General features: G+C 44.0%; 1 long non-coding RNA gene and 1 pseudogene across 1 annotated transcript; both read right to left on the bottom strand.

The window, feature by feature from the left end:
* Positions 1 to 217: 217 nt before the first annotated feature.
* Positions 218 to 888, bottom strand: LOC136504291 (LOB domain-containing protein 24-like; annotated as a pseudogene).
* Positions 889 to 9339: 8451 nt separating this feature from the next.
* On the bottom strand, positions 9340 to 10346 carry LOC136504304 (uncharacterized). Its single transcript, XR_010770845.1, has 3 exons — positions 10269 to 10346; positions 9911 to 10053; positions 9340 to 9466 (listed from the first exon to the last, which is right to left on the bottom strand). It is a non-coding gene; the product is annotated as an uncharacterized lncRNA (long non-coding RNA).
* Between the last annotated feature and the right edge of the window lie 7162 nt (positions 10347 to 17508).

The following is a 17508-nucleotide window of genomic DNA, read 5'->3' as shown; positions in this document are numbered from 1 at the left end:
TTAGTTTTTATTTTTATTTTTATTTTTTCCGAAGATCTTATTCTTAGTTTTTAAGTAGAAATGCTGAGAGCCTGAGATTGTGATGCTCATGTGACCCGATTAACTCATGTCTTAATAATTTCCCATCTTTCGGGAAAATTACAGCGGCGGACAGCGAAAGAGACAAGAAGTTCTTTTTTTTTTCTTATCGACAAATGGAAGTACATAATTCACTCATTCATGCCCAGAGGGTCTCTTTCTTGAGGCACGCCTCCTGCAGCATCATTGCAGTGTTCCCTGCAGAGCCGAAGCTGCCCAGCATCTGCTGCTGATGAGCTGCACCAGTGCTGTTCAAGCGTCACATTCCATCTGCTGCTGCTGGTGTTGATGAAGTTGTTGCTTTGCCGGAGATGGCACAGCAGCAGCTGAAGCTGAGTGCGCATGGCCGTCGTCGTGCTGCATCTGGACGCAGATCTCGGCCTTGGCGAGGGCGAGCTGCACCTGGAGCTGGGAGACCTGCTGCTGGAGGTAGGAGATGGCGCCGACGCAGCCGTACACAGGGTCCCTCATGCGCGCGTTCGCCTCGTATACCAGGCTGCTCACAGCGTCCGCTCTCTGCTGAGCAGGCAGCTCCTGGAAATGGAATCAACAGTTGGTGCAGTTCACGTTAGCCTGATGATGAGCAAGATGGCTGCAGAATGATCCAAGGAATTGGAGAATTGAGCGAACCTGCAGCATCTTGCTGACATTGCTGGCGCCGAAGACCTTGTGGACGATGGCGAACTTGTGAGGGTCCTCGGGTGGGAAGTAGGGCGCGAACACGCACTCCTGCGTGCACCGCCGCCGCAGCAGCTTGCATGAGGCGCATGGCGGGCTGCTGCTGCCACTCCCGCCTCCGCTGCCGGCCATGTTCTGTCCTGGTAATTAATTACAGCTGAGAAAGTCTTTATCTCCTTATAATTAATTACTAGAAACAAGAAAGAAAGCGAAACATAGTCTACACGTTCATGGTTCATGGACTATTCTATATGGCCCTGTTCGACTGGCAGAATTTTAGTTGAAACTGGTTGAAAAATACTGTTCTGACTGAATTGTTGCGAGAGAAAAATACTGTTCCGGCTAAAAAAAGAAGCCGAACAAACCGAATATGAGGTAAGCCGAACGGGACCCTCCTGCCCAATCAGTACAGTTGTGGCATGGAAATTCTACCTCCGTTTTCACTTGCTACAGCAGTCGGCAATAGGCACCTGACAGAAATGTAGAAGTGCATGTAAGCAAAGCATCATTTGAGAATTCAAACTCTGCCGAACCAAGACTGCATTGTTTACTGTCAGTGATGACAATAGTAAAAGTAATCCATGGTCCAAGTTAATGGCTCACATGCATTACGACAGGTAAATCTCTTGAGAAATGAATTGACTATTGTTGCATTGGACCAAGGGCAGTGGCCGGCTGCTGATTGAAACATATACCACTGCTTTGTGTCCTAGAACACTGACAACACCTAGCTAGCTCTAGAGAGCAGGATTATTTGACTATGGGTGATGGTTATGGATGAAAATGGTACGGATATTTATTCGACCGTCCGTTCGACCGAACAAATATGAACACTTATCTGGATAGTTACTCGGATATCCGTAATTTTTTTCGGATACGGATACTAAAACGGATATCTTGGGCGGATATCAAATACGGATGTAATATCATCGATATCCGGCGGATATCGGATAATCCGGTTAAGTATCGGATATATCCGGATATTTAAAAACGGATATTATCCGGATATTATTCAAACGACCTTGGATGGAGAAATGATCAAAATAAAAATTGTAGATCTCAAAAAGTTATGAAACTTTGTTGTTTACAACTTTTTCGTTTGAAATCATTTAGTGCTTCAAAATTTAAACCGACCAAACTTTCTCAAATGGAAAACTAGTTTATAGGCATCAAAATTTAAAAATCACAAATTTAAACCATCCAAACTATCTCAAATGGAAAGTTGACCAAAACAACAATTGTATATCTTGATGAGTTGAACAAACTTGGTATTCAAAACTTTTCAATTTGAAGTCATTTAGAGTTCATAATACTAGAGTCAAAGTGTTGTTTTTTCATTTGACCAAATTTGACTTGGTCAAACTTGCTCAAATGAGACACTAAATGACCTCAGATGAAAAAACTCTGAATACCAAGTTTGATCGTCTCAGCAAGATCTACAATTCTTACATAGCTCATTTTCCCATTTGAGAAAGTTTTATCAAACACTAGTTACAAATTCTTGAATCTCATATAGACTTTCTGAAACTATGTCACACACTTGTGAATTTTGAACTATATTTTATTCAAACTTTCTCAAATGAAAAAATGGCATATATAAGGATTGTAGATATTGATGAGATGAACAAATTTGGTATTCAAAACTTTTCAATTTGAGACAATCTAGGGTTCCGAAAACTAGTTTGTAAACATTGAAATTTAAAAATCATAAATTTGAACCGTCCAAACTATCTCAAATGGAAAGTTGACCAAAACAACAATTGTATATCTTGATGAGTTGAACAAACTTGGTATTCAAAACTTTTCAATTTGAAGTCATTTAGAGTTCATAATACTAGAATCAAAGTGTTGTTTTTTCATTTGACCAAATTTGACTTGGTCAAACTTGCTCAAATGAGACACTAAATGACCTCAGATGAAAAAACTCTGAATACCAAGTTTGATCGTCTCAGCAAGATATACAATTGTTACATAGATCATTTTCCCATTTGAGAAAGTTTTATCAAACACTAGTCACAAATTCTTAAATCTCATATAGACTTTCTGAAACTATGTCACACACTTGTGAAATTTGAACTACATTTTATTCAAACTTTCTCAAATGAAAAAATAGCCTATATAAGGATTGTAGATCTTGATGATCTGAACAAACTTGGTGTTCAAAACTTTTCAATTTGAGACAATCTAGGGTTCCGAAAACTAGTTTGTAAACGTCGAAATTTAAAAATCATAAATTTGAACCATCCAAACTATCTCAAATGGAAAGTTGACCAAAACAACAATTGTAGATCTTGATGAGTTGAACAAACTTGGTATTCAAAACTTTTCAATTTGAAGTCATTTAGAGTTCATAATACTAGAGTCAAAGTGTTGTTTTTTCATTTGACCAAATGTGACTTGGTCAAACTTGCTCAAATGAGATACTAAATGACCTCAGATGAAAAAACTCTGAATACCAAGTTTGATCGTCTTAGCAAGATATACAATTGTTACATATCTCATTTTCCCATTTGAGAAAGTTTTATCAAACACTAGTCACAAATTCTTGAATCTCATATAGACTTTCTGAAACTATGTCACACACTTGTAAAATTTGAACTACATTTTGTTCAAACTTTCTCAAATGAAAAAATAGCCTATATAAGGATTGTAGATCTTGATGAGCTGAACAAACTTGGTATTCAAAACTTTTCAATTTGAGACAATCTAGGATTCCGAAAACTAGTTTGTAAGCATTGAAATTTAAAAATCACAAATTTGAACCGTCCAAACTATCTCAAATGGAAAGTTGACCAAAACAAGAATTGTAGATCTTGATGAGTTGAACAAACTTGGTATTTAAAACTTTTCAATTTGAAGTCATTTAGAGTTCATAATACTAGAGTCAAAGTGTTGTTTTTTCATTTGACCAAATTTGACTTGGTCAAACTTACTCAAATGAGACACTAAATGACCTCAGATGAAAAAACTCTGAATACCAAGTTTGATCATCTCAGCAAGATCTACAATTGTTACATAGCTCATTTTCCCATTTGAGAAAGTTTTATCAAACACTAGTCACAAATTCTTGAATCTCATATAGACTTTCTAAAACTATATCACACACTTGTGAAATTTGAACTACATTTTGTTCAAACTTTCTCAAATGAAAAAAATGGCCTATATAAGGATTGTAGATCTTGAATCCATGACCATGACTCCATGAGACCCATGAAGCCATGAGCTTGGCTATTTCTACTCATGCCGCGAAGATTGGTGCTGGTATGATGTTTGATGTATGATGTATCTGTATCTTTATCTTATTTGTTGCTTTACTCTTTAGTCTTTCGGCTTAATCTAGATGGATTATGGACTCATAGAGTGGTGTAATGGTTTGCGCACGTATGATATATATATATATATATATATATATATATATATATATATATATATATATATATATATATATATATATATATATATATATATATATATATATATATATATATATATATATATATATGCTGCTTTTACTCAATATCCGAATAGATATTTGTATCCGACCTTCTCCGAATCCGATTCATACCGTATTCGATACTCATTATTCGTATCCGTAACCGAGTCAATCCGTATTCGTATATGTACCCGAACGCTATCCGTGTCCGAATCCGAACCCGAACAGAAATATGAAAACAAATATAATATGAGTGATATCCGTTCGTATCCGATCCGTTTTCATCCCTAGTGATGGTGAAAATTAGCGCGACATGCACGTTCGGTCTGTTGACCTTAATTACATTAGGGAAGAAAGAGTACAGCTAGTTACAACACCCTTACGTACAGAAGCGGCAAAGCACTAGTTGACTCTTAGGGCCTACCCAGTGCAGAGAGCTTCCGCTCTGTGCGGGGTCTGAGGAAGGGTGTCAGTGGCAAGCCTTACCCTCGCTTGTGCAATGCGAGGAGACCGCGACTCGAACCCGGAACCTTCCGGTCACAGACGGTAAGACTCTACCGCTTGCACTAGACCCGCCCTTCACTAGTTGACTCTTAATGCTAGTAATTTTGTAGCAATGTATGCATAGGATTATTCGTCTACTCCTAGGCCTGGGATGAAATTAAAACAGAGCAGGGAATTGACGGGGTTCAATTCAACATGGATGTCTCTATTGTTTTCTTGGCATTCACGTGGTCAGTTGTCTCCATATGGATCACTGCTCCCACTTCAATTCATTTTTAATATTGGCCACATCATGATAGGTTCAATCCAATCCATATATAAATAAATTGCATTATAAGCAAGAGAAAACGACAGAGTATCAGCGTAGCAAAGATGATGGAGAAAGCTGACACGTATGTAACCAGTAGGTCAGGAGTGGCTAGTCAGCTAGTGGCTACCGATGCATGCATGCATGCAAGAGGCCATGACAACAGCAAGATTAGGGATTTGTCGTGCACTACAACAGTGAGGAATGGGAGTATGTTGTACACCATGTAGCAGCTACAAGCATCATTCGTGTCTTAACTAGGACAGTTGTAGCAGCAGACAAGTACATCGGCCATATTCATGGAGTCGTGGTGAGTCTCCACCACTTGTGACATGTGTACAAGTTAGAGGGTGACACATGTATTGTGGTCTGGACTCTGGAGCACACCGGCAGTCGGATGTGGACTCCACAACGACCCACTATATTTTACCAACATTTGTTTCCAATCTGCATGACAGAACAAATTGATGTTGCAGCAACTATCACAAAACCATGCACTACAGGAACTGCTGGATTCCCCGAGTGCCGGTTGCACTCGGGGAAGGCCCAGTTGCACTCAGGGAAGTCTTCCCCGAGTGCAACACTCGGGGAAGAGCCTCCGGCTAATCCTCTCATGGGAAAGTCGTCTTCCCCGAGTGTCAAAAATCGTGCACTCGGGGAAGGCTTTGCCGAGTGCCGTGCTGACACTCGGGGAAGACTTGACGCCGTTGGCCGGCGGCCGACGCTGTTTTTTTTTATTTTCTTCCCCGAGTGCAATACTCGAGAAAGATTTTTGAATTTTTTTTTAAAATACTCTTTGCCGAGTGCCGAAGTTCAGGCACTCGGGGAAGAAATTTGTTTTTTTTATAAAAATCCCTCTTCCCCGAGTGCCACAGCACAGGCACTCGGGGAAGCCACCTCTAAATTTTTTTTTTTTTTTTGCTTTTCCACGTAAACAACAAAGCATATATATATATATATATATATATATATATATATATATATATATATATATATATATATATATATCACAAACCAAACCACAAATCAACACCAATATGTCACAAACCACATTTATATATCACAAACGACCAAATTTGTCCGAAATCCACAATATATTACAAACCACACGTTCAAAAGTACACACTATTCCAAGTTCACAAGTTCAATATAAAAAAACGACTCCGAAGGCGGCTCACGGCGACTGTGAGGGGTGGGACGCCCCAGCGTGCGATCCCGGCGACGGTCCAGGTGGGGATGGCCCGACGTGCGATGCCGGCGACCCTTCGACATGGTTCGACGCCCCACCCGATTGATGCTGCAAAAAAGAGAAGAGATTGCACGTGAGTGACAAGATAAAAATATAAGGACTGTAAAGAAAAGTTGAAAATTTCGGCAGCACCTCCCCTGCATGGGGAGGTTTCCAAAACCTGCAAGAAAAACGTCGGCACGAAGGCCGACAACCACATTTCCAGCACGAAGGCCGACACATCAACAAATCCGGCACGAATGCCAACACATCAACAAATGACGAGACCTTACAGTAAAAGCCTTTGGCCACTTGTCGTAATTCGGCACTTATAGACAAATCACTTTGGCACTACAAGATCAAGCAGGAGAGAAATGAAATTAGGCAACTAGGAACGCCAAACTTGGAACGAGCTAAGTTGGTCAGAAGGTACCTTTCTTTGGAACCATGTAATGAAATCAACCTTGAAATCAGGCGAACCATGTTGAAGAAGGGTATCTCGTTCATGGTCAGAAGGTGGACTTGGATGATGCCAGTATTGATTAAAAAATTCTCTGCACCGACAAGCAACAAGGTTGTTGGATGCAGAAGATTTACGGAGTATGTAACAAGTTCGTTGAGAACTTACCCCTGATACTTGTCGACTTCCTCAAGGTTCGTCAACACGTAGAGCATGATCTTGCGCCACTCTTTATTGGTCAATATCTTTTTGGACGCTCCACTTGATCTCCCACGTTGCCCTTTGAATAGGCTGAGGGTCGATTCATTTTCGTCCTTGTTGTAACGAGGGGGTGGATTATGCACACTTGGAAGGTTCTCACTATAGTATGATGTTGTGAAGTTTGACACCTCCTCACGAATGAATGCCTCTGCTATGGAAGCCTCAATCCTGCCTTTGTTTCCACATTTCTGGCGAACAGTCTTTAGACATCTCTCTATTGGATAGCACCAACGGTTCTGCACGGCCCCCCCCCATTCGTACCTCATTCGGGAGGTGCAAAATCAAATGTTGCATCGACAAGAAAAAGCCAGGTGGAAAAATCTTCTCCAACTTATAGAGCAACTCGGGTGCCGTTTTTTCCAACTCCTCAACCACTCTCAGAGATATCTCCTTGGCACAGAGCTGGCGGAAGAAAAAGCTCAACTCTGCCAGCACCTTCCAGACATGCTCAGGGACGTAGCCTCGAACCATCGACGGAAGAAGCCGCTCAATCCATATGTGAAAGTCATGACTCTTCATCCCTAAGACTTTGCCAGTTTCTGGGTTCGCTCCCCTCCTCAGATTCACTGCAAACCCATCAGGGAAACTTAACGTCTGCATCCATTCTATCACTTCCGTCCTGTGCTTCTTTTCCAAGACATAATCAGCCTTAGGCCTTTTCCATGGTTTGTTGTCTCTTGGAGGCCTGTAGCTTAGGTCTATCGTATAGTGTTGCCATGTCTACTCTGGCCTTAGGGTTGTCCTTTGTCTTGTCAGGAATGTCCATGAGTGTTGCCCAAAGTGCTTCGGCGACATTCTTCTCAGTGTGCATTACATCTATGTTATGTGGAAGGAGAAGGTCATCAAAATAGGGAAGCCTCTCCAATCCTGGCTTATGAGTCCACATATGTTCCACACCATAGCCCACAAAGCGATCTTTCTTTGGATTACCTTTCTTTCTTTTACCCTTCTTTGGATTATCTTCCTGCGCTGGGACCACGAGAGCATCTATCTGAGCATGAACCTGGGCACTTGTCATCTTCTGAGGTGCACTAGTCATCACCGTGGCACCTTTCGTGAAGTTCTTGGTGTCTCTTCTGAATGCATGGTCAAGAGGGAGGAACTGTCGATGCTTGTCGAACGACGAGAACTTGCCACCCTTCTTCAACCAAATGAACTATAGAGCTGCCTTGCATACCGGGCATGGATACTTCCCGTGGACACACCAGCCGGTGAATATCCCATACACCAGAAAGTCATGCATAGAGTATTGGTACCAAACATACATTTTGAAGTTCCTCCTTGTAGCTCGGTCGTAAGTCAATACGCCTTTATTCCAAGCCTCGATCAATTCATCATAAATAGGCTCCATGTACACACCCATTTTGTCTCCCGGGTGTCCAGGAATTATCAACGTCAAAAATATGTTTTGCCGTTGAAGTAGGTCCCCGGGGGGGGGGGGAGATTGAGGGGGATAGCGAACATGGGCCAACAAGTGTATGGGGCCGACATCATTCCATAAGGATTGAACCCATCCGTTGCCAGCGCAACACGTACATTACGGGCCTCTTCATCTTTGCCACGATGCTTGGCATTAAAGCTTTTCCATGCTTCACCATCTGCTGGATGTATCATCTTGTCTTTATTGTATCGAACACCATTCTTGTGCCATCTCATCTGTTTCGCGGACTCCTCTTTCATGAATAGCTGTTGGAGCCTCGGTATGATCGGAAGGTGTCGTAGGACTTTCATGGGGATCCTCTCATTCTGCTCCTTCTTGCCATCACCTTTGTCTACCTCCACATATCTAGAGGATTTACACTTTGGACAGTACTTTGCATCCTTATGTTCTTTCCTAAATAGGACGCACCCCTTTGGACAACAATGTATCTGGTCATACGGCATCTTCAGTGCCCGAAGGAGTTTTGTTGACTCGTACAAGTTTGGAGGCAGCTGATGACCCGCCGGAAGCAGATCCCCAATAATTGCCACCATATCATCGAAGCATTTTCGAGTCATGTTGTACTGTGACTTCAACCCCAATAGGCGCCCAATGGCATCTAGTTGAGAAATCGATGTCTTCTCATGTAGGAACTTCTGTGCCGATTTCAACATGTCCAAGAACACCTTAGCACTTGGCTCTGGCTCCTCCTCCCCATCCTCCTGCTCGTCCTCCGTACGTCCTTCAGCGAACATCGCATCCGCATAGTCACCTAACCATCCTGCTACCCCGCCATCACCATCAAATGCCTCCAAGCCTCGTCTCATGACCTCCTCTCTAGGACGGTAGGGTTCACCATGGTGCACCCACCGGGTATAGTTTGGCATAAATCCATACTTGCAAAGATGCTTCATCATGACTTCCCTTGTTCTTCTTTTCTTGTTTTCACATTTGCTGCAGGGACAGAACGTGTCTCTCGCTCCCTTAGCTGCCTTAAATGCATGGTCCAAGAATTTCTCGGTCTTATCCATCCATTCACGGGTGATTTGAGACTGACTTGGGCGTCCCGTGTACATCCACTCACGGGTATCCATCCTCTAGCATATACACATAACGGAGTAAAGTAACCATCAGTCGCATCTGCACGGCGTGCCTACTGTCTAATAGGTGAGGATAGGTCCTAATCCCACCTGTGGATGCGTAGATGAGGTTAGTTTCCATGCTCTACTCCGATCCGAGACAGAATTTCAGCAGCACCTACCCGCTGCTCTCCCGATACACGTCCTAGAAGGGAGTGTGTATCTAGAGAACAACAGGTAGGTGGTGCCAAAACTCTGTCTCGGATCCGAGCAGAACATGGAAACTAACCCATCTACCCATCCGCGGGCTGTCCAATTACACCTGGACAATCCGAAATAGATACGGTCATAGATATGCAGAGATCCGCATACCTCCAATCGTATCTGTTTCGGACGAGAGACGCCTAACTGGGCTACACCGATCTACGTACGACAACGGTAAGGAAAAGAGCTTAATTATACCTAGGGTGGCGGTGGAGAAAGGCTAGCGACGCAGTGGCGATTCGGTGCAGTGGCGAGTCGGCGCTGTGCAGGTAGGACCGCAGCGCCGACGAAGACGATCGAGGTCGCCTAGGTGCTCCGATTCCCCTGCGACAGGTCCTGCTCTGCAAAAGAAGAAAAACAGCACTATAAGTACAAAATTTCGGTAGAACCTCCCCTGGATGGGGAGGTTTCGATAACCTGCAAGAAAAACCGTCGACACGATGGCCGACGTCCACATTTGGGGCACGATGGCCCACACATCCACAATTCCGGCACGAAGGCCGTCAACACATAAACGGCGCGATGGCTGACAACCAGAACGGGACGGTTCGTATACCTTGGGCGTTGGCGGGACGTGCACGCGGAGAAGAAGACGCCGACAACGGGACAGGACGTGGCGACGGTGGCACCTCCTTCCCTTCTTTCTCCTTCTCCTCCCCTTCCCCTTCTTCTTCCTCCTTCCTCCTCCTTCCTCCACCTACCTCCTCCTTCTCTGCTCCCTGACCAGCGCCAGGGGCTGGGCTCCACACGGACAGACGGACGGATAGGGGCCAGGCGGCTTGCCTCGGGGCTGGGGAGGGGGCGCGTCGGCCGGACGGGCCCCAACGCGCAGGGACAGGGGCGCGCCGGCGGGGCCCGCGCCGTCGTCTCGGGCTACGGGGTGCGCGCCGGCGGGGCCTGAGGGGTCGCGCGGCGCGGGGGCTGCGGGGGCGCGAACGCCGTCTCGGGCTGCGGGAGCGCGCCGGCGGGGCCTGCTGGTGCGCGCGGCGCGGTGGCTGCGGGGGGCGCGACGCCGTCTCGGGCTACGGGAGCGCGCCGGCGGGCCTGCTGGGGCGCGCGGCGCGGGGGCTGCGGCGGCGCGCGGCGCTGTGGGGGCTGCGGGGGGCGCGCGGGGCTGCGGGGGGCGCGCGGCGAGCGGCAGCGGCGCGCGGAGGGAGCTGGCGACGGCGGGGTAGCGCACGGACGGGGCGGGCTGGCGGGTGTGGGGTGGGGTGGGGTGGCCGGTTAGGTTTAGATAAGGCCTGTTGGGCCTTTTTTTTAAGTCTTCCCCGAGTGCCCTGTCCTGGCACTCGGGAAAGAGCCTCTTCGCCGAGTGCCAGGGAAGGCACTCGGGGAAGAATTTTTGTTTTTTTTTGTTTTTTTACCTCATTTTTTTGTGAGGCCTTTCCACATTGTTTAAAACTGCATGTTCATATTTGGGACAATTTTGACTTATTTTGTTATATTTCGTTAGTTTTTTTCGTTTCGTTGAATTTTTTTTGCATACTTCGAATTTGAACTGCAGGTGCATGAAATAATGGAATTTGGTGATTCAAAAAATTATATTAATGATATTTGGTGTATGTTGATGCCTTATCCAAGAACTCGCATGAAATGTCGAGCATCTTGTTGACGTAACATGACGAACAACTTGCGGGAAAAGTGTATTTAAATTATATAAAATCCGAACGAAGTCCGAAAATCACGAAACTTGTCTGGGCGTCGTGTTATCGCATGTAGAGGCTATGATAAAAAAATCGAGAAGGTTTCGACGAAGTTGCAACGTCGGATGCCTAAAACCCAAACATCTCCGCATATGACATATTCGATCTGCCACCCACATGGCCACATGACGACCCACATCTAACCTCTTGTACTCCACATAACCCTTTTACTTAGGATCCCAAGTTTCCTTGCTGGAATAAGCAGCGGACGTCCTTTTTCTTGAAAAACACGACAACGTGTTCCCCATCAGAGCATTTCAGACTTGATGGGATTAACTCTACCAGGATGGACCTGGGCAAGTAACAAATTTAGGTTCCTGTTATTTCACGTAGCATGTGCTCTGGAATCATAGTCAGAATATTCCACTGCCACATGTTAAGTAACTGGCATTCAAAGGTATAAAGCCCATGCTTATTGCTTCCAGCTACAGACCTTCTATATTTCCATGTGTTTGCAAGAGAATATATCAAGAAGAAAATCACCAATTGTTTGTGTGGAATTTGGGAGAAAACTCTGGAAACACACTCACTTGCTAGTCTTGATATACATATACATATACATATACATATACATATACATATACATATACATATACATATACATATACATATACATATACATATACATATACATATACATATACATATACATATATACATTGACATTGGGCTGGGCTTATTATACAAACATGGCCCAACACTCCCCCTCAAGATGGATGATAGATATCTAGCATTCCCATCTTGCTACATGCTAAATTACATTCTTTTACTCCTAAATCTTTTGTTAAACAATCAGCTATTTGACCACCTGAATTTACATGACTTATCTCCGGTATGCCCTCATCTAATTTCTCTTTGATGAAGAAGCGGTCTATCTCCACATGCTTGGTTCTATCATGTTGAACAGGATTATTTGCAATACTGATAGCTGACTTGTTATCGCACCACATCCTCAAAGGGTCTTTTCTTAGCACATGTAATTCAGATAAGAGATTTCGTACCCATAACATTTCACAAAGTCCAAGAGACATCGCTCTATATTCTGCTTTGGCTATTGAACGGGATACAATAGACTGCTTCCAGATTGATTCTTGCTCCTCCATGACACAAAGTTTCCCCCCAACAAAGACGCAATAGCCTGAAGTTGATCTCCTGTCATCAAGACAACTAGCCCAATCAGCATCACAATAGTCTTCCACTTTCAGGTGGCCATTACTCTTAAATATCAAGCCCTTTCCTGGACTACTCTTTAAGTATCTCAAGATCCGGTATACAACATCCAAAGGTCTGCTCCTTGGGTCATGCATGTATCGACTCACAACACTTATTGCATAGGATATATCATGTCTCGTATGGCATAGATAGATAAGGCGCCCAACAATGGATAACCTGATTCGGCACATAACTTGTGATTCAACTCAATTGGTGTTGATACAGTTCGACATCCAAGCATACCGGTCTCACTAAGCAGGTCGAGAACATACTTTCTTTGTGATAGAACAATACCTTTTGGATTTCGTGCAATCTCAATACCTAGAAAGTATTTGAGCTGACCAAGGTCCTTGACCTCACACTCTCTACTTAGATTCCCCTTGAGGCATTTGATCTCCGTTTCTTCATCACCGGTAATAATGATATCGTCCACATATACGGCCAACACAGTGATCTTGCGCCCTGAATGTTTATAGAATATAGTATGATCTCCATTGCACTGTATGTATCCCATGGCACATAATGCACATCTGAACCTATCAAACCGTGCCCGGGGAGATTGCTTGAGTCCATATAAAGATTTGTTTAGTCTGCATACCTTTCCAACCATCTCTGGATTAGAATAACCAGGTGGAACCTCCATGTACACCTCCTCTTGGAGATCGCCATGCAAGAAAGCATTTTTTACATCTAACTGGTACAAAGGCCACCCAAAATTCGCTGCACAAGATATCAAAATTCTCAAGGTACTCATCTTCGCCACAGGTGCAAATGTCTCATCATAGTCAATTCCATATGTTTGGCTATAACCCCTCGCAACAAGTCGAGCTTTGTATCTTTCAACCTTTCCTTCAGGAGTTTGCTTCACGATGAACACCCATTTGCAGCTTACAACTTTCTTTCCTACAGGTAGTTTTACGAGATCCCAAGTTCTATTCTTCTCAAGAGCTCTAAGCTCCTCCGTCATGGCCTCACGCCACTTGGGATCTTGTTTTGCTTCCTTCCAATCTCTAGGAATATATGCAGATTGTAATGAAGCAATGAATGCTCCATATGCAGGAGATAATGATGTGTATGAAACATAGTTACTTATGTCATGCTCAAAACCATACCTCTGTGTAGGCACTCCTGCATTGACACGTGTACCTTTTCTTAATGCAATGGGTAGAACATCTGAGGAGTTTTCAACATCAATCTCTGAGGTTGAAGATACATCAATAATTTTTTGTCCACTTTCACGCACTGGGGCGGAAGGGCATAGTTCAGATGTTGGTGTTTGGATCAACTCCGTGTTCTCTTGTTGGGATCTAAACTTCCTTCTTGTATATACTTTTGAGATAACTCTATTTTGCAACCCCATACCTGTTCCATTTGGTTGAGTAGGTGTTAGACCACCAACTATCTCCTCCATTCTTCTTGACTGTTCATGAATAGGTCCACTTTGAATAGTACTATTCTCTCCCTCTTCTACACTTGTAAGATTAGGGTCATCCATTGGCCGTGGAATTGTTCCAATAACAATTTCCATTTTCCTTGGTTGGTGATCACCTTCTCTAGTGTGTGAAGCTTCGTTCTCCCCCTCTCGACAATCACCATCCATGCTAGATGAGTCAAGCTCAAGAAATAAAGAACTCAAATCTGTCTTCTCTCCATAAAAAGGCTCATGCTCTCTGAATGTAACATCCATACTGACGAACAAGCGTCGTTCGCTAGGACTCCAACGCTTGTATCCCCTCTGTGTTGAAGAATACCCCCACAAAGATACACTTTACAGCACACGGATCAAGCTTTCCCACTGAAGGTCTATGGTCTCTAATAAAGCATGTGCAACCAAACACCTTGAGTGGTATAATAAATTCATTCTTCCCAAATAGCATTTCATAAGGAGTCTTCATATTGAGTACTCTTGATGGGATTCGATTGATAAGTAGCAGTTAAAACTGCCTCACTCCACAAGAATTTTGGCACATTCATCATATACATAAGTGACCTTGCTACTTCCAAGAGATGTTGATTCTTCCCTTCAGCTACTCCATTTTGTGGAGGTGTATCTGGACAGGAAGTTTGATGCAATATTGCCTCAGCAGAAAGGAAAGTAGCAAATTCATTGTTCACATACTCTGTCCCATTATCAGTTCTAATCATCCGAACCTGAGTACTGAACTAATTCTTAACACATGCACAAAAATCCTTGAGTACCTCATTTTTATGCCGCATGAGATAAACCCATGTCATGCGAGAATAGCAATCAATGAATGTCACAAAATACTTCATTCCACTAATAGAGACCACGGGGGATGCCCAAACATCGGAATGAACTAATACGAAAGGTAATATGCTACGAAGTCCTTTACTAATATAGGATGCTCTCGTATGTTTCCCAAACTCACATGCATCACACACCAACTTCTTTTTATCAACCTTGCTCATAATATCAGGAAATGCTCTGGACATAGTGTCAAAGGACATATGACCCAACCGGCAATGTTGAAGTATCAACTTAGTCTCCTCTTCACTTGTAGAAATTGCTAGAGCAGTACACGAGGAATTATCTATCCTTCTATCTAAGAACCATAGGCCATTGCGCCTAATGCCACTCCCAAGCATCCTTCATGTCTTCCTATCTTCAATTAAACAATTTTCTCGATCAAGAGTAACACGACAATCCATCTGATCCACCAATGCACTTATGGATACTAGATTAACTGGAAAAGATGGAACATATAGAATAGTAGATAATGTAATTGATGGAGTGCATTTTACTGTACCCACGCCTCTAATAGGCTAAGCAGTTCCATCAGCAGTTTGAATGGTTTCCTTACGCGTGGGAGGAAATGAGTTATATGATGCAAATTCATCTAATGTCCCCGTGACATGCCGTGATGCACCTGAATCTAGTATCCAATTTGCATTAAATGTACCTGTGCTAGGACGGGCAAGGTTGACGAGGTTGCCCAGAACTGTTGATGTATCATCTGCGCTTGAGAAATTTTCCCCACCAGTAGGCCCTTGTGAAACTGACATTAATTCTGAACTCTTCGCCAAAAATATTGGAGCTAGCTCCACCAGTTCCTTGTTGTGAAATGCTCTACCAGCTTCTTTACTTTGGCTTTGTCCTGGTTAATCTCACTTTGGAGTGTAGCCACTTCAGTGACCAATGCAACGTGCTTCTGTTCCACCTCGCTGGATTGCACAGCCTCCAATTCCTTCAATTGCTCATGAAGCTTCAAGCTCCTGCCCACCAATTCAGCAGTCGTGGCCTCCAGTTCAGCCACCTGCTCAGCTACAGTCACCTGCTTCTTATCCACCACCATGTAGATGCAGTCCTTCTCCACCGAGCTCTCTGGCTCCTCAGCAGCAGGAGCCTTCCTCTCTGCCTCCTTGGCCGCCCTCTCCTCGGCCTCCACCTGCGCCCTGATGGCCGTCGTCATGAAGGTGACTTTGCTCACCGCTGAAGGGTCGCGGAACAGTCCGGACCTATGGTGGGAGACATCGATGGCCGCCTAGAGGAAAGGGAGCACGCCGCCGCTCCTCTCCAGTACCCTCTTGAGGGCCTCCATGACGCTCGAGCTGACTGCTCTCGCCAACTGAAACCGCGCCTCAGCCTCGACCTCGCTCCTGGCCCCGTCCTCTCGCGCCGCCTCTGCCTGGGCGCGCCCCAGCGAGTCCTGCGCTGCCGCGAGATGCCCCAGCAGCGCGGCTCGCTCCTCCTTCACGACCTCCATGTCGCCCCATTCTAGTGATCGAGCGCCGCCCTGGCTCTTCCAGCCCCCGAGCCTTAGTGCCACGCCAGGCCTCCATCGCCGCCTGCGAGTCGGTCGCCGTCGCCATCGTCAAATACCAGCTCTGATACCATGTGGAATTTGGGGGAAACTCTGGAAACACACTCACTTGCTAGTCTTGATATACATATACATATATACATTGATATTGGGCTGGGCTTATTATACAAACATGGCCCAACAGTTTGCTTAACGGAAACATGACAAATGCATTGTGTCATGACAACTTTTTCTCATGTGTATTTGTGCATAATAGCAAATTTCCACAGGAAAAACATAAACCATGCCCCCCTCCTTTTTTCCTTTTTTTTAAGAAAAAGGGTACGGTGGGGTTACTACGCATTGTTCTCCAAGACTCAACTCAACAGTCAGCAACAGATTCCAGTTTTGTATTATTATAAGGCAATATGTCAATCATGGCAAACAGGCAAAGTTACTATTTATTACTATTCTGTACATGAAAAACAGTCTGCAGATATTGAAGATGACAACTTACTTGCAGAGTGAGTATGGTACCAAAGGATACAAGTACTCTTTGACGTATTTTTCTTAATGTTGAATCAAAGCTCACCCATCCATAACTCCACTTCATGTCTCCACTGCATAAATTATCACCCAATTGAACTGCATGTAAATAAAGCAAATCAAGGGTTTCCAAAGATAATAAGCGCAACTGTGCATAGCTAGCAATACTTCCTGAGATCAGATTAAGCAGAGTAGGAAACCAGGCTGCAATATGTGGTTAAGGATTGCAGTAATGTAACCAGTAAACCTTTTATAGTAAATATGCCAATGACAAATGGCATGATTCCATTTTAAGCATCTTATTTAAATGCAACTGACTTTTAATTAAACTTTTTGAGCTGAAACAAGACGTGATGATCTAATCACAGTTTTCTTATTTATTTCAAGGGTCGAATGCTACAAAACTAAGCTGAAAATACTGTTCTGTTTTGGAGAACTCATGAACAGAGGTTGTGCCCTACTTAAGAAAATGAGGACAGCTGGCATGCACATGCTGCCAATGCCACTCCCACATATCCAATTTCAATAATCAGATTAATGTAGTTGACACTGCAGATATTGATTTGAGCTGGTA

The sequence above is a fragment of the Miscanthus floridulus genome, chromosome 14 (assembly GCF_019320115.1).
Source record: "Miscanthus floridulus cultivar M001 chromosome 14, ASM1932011v1, whole genome shotgun sequence".
NCBI classification, from domain to species: Eukaryota; Viridiplantae; Streptophyta; class Magnoliopsida; order Poales; family Poaceae; genus Miscanthus; species Miscanthus floridulus.
This window is presented reverse-complemented; position numbering and strand designations above follow the sequence as displayed.